The sequence below is a fragment of the Myotis brandtii genome, unplaced genomic scaffold, assembly GCF_000412655.1.
Source record: "Myotis brandtii unplaced genomic scaffold, ASM41265v1 scaffold23, whole genome shotgun sequence".
In the NCBI taxonomy this organism is placed as follows: Eukaryota; Metazoa; Chordata; class Mammalia; order Chiroptera; family Vespertilionidae; genus Myotis; species Myotis brandtii.
The window spans coordinates 552844-553306 of NW_005358649.1; positions in this window are offsets into that span (position 1 = coordinate 552844).

A 463-nucleotide genomic window follows, 5' to 3' on the forward strand; every position below is an offset into this window, starting at 1 on the left:
GCTAAACCGGGGAGGAGCAGCCCTCTCGCCATCCCTGCGCGCGCGCCCGCCCGGCCCCCTAAAGTCCTCGGGACCTTCTTAGCGAGGAGGCTGCTTTGATTGCAGCGCGTCTGTCCCTGCGTCTGGGGAGACTTTGGGGCCTGAGACTCCTGAGCGCCTTAGGAGGCCGAGGAGGGACGCGGGGCGGGCTTGGCTTTTCAGGGACAAGTTAAGCGAAAGTGCTACTCTGCCGCGGAGGGAAGCTCGGGTTCGGCACTTGTTCGCGCTCCAGGACTGTTATCCTGCCGGCCCCGCTGGAAAGATAGTGCTGATCGCTTTCGCGGAGAGCGGTAGCCACGGCCGCCGCCCTCGTGCCATTCGCTCTCGAGGCACGGGACCCGGGGGCGACGGCGGGAGCCCAGGTAATTTCTGCAGGAGGAGTGGAGGGCCCCTGGCCTCACCTCGGACTTCGGCATCCGCTACC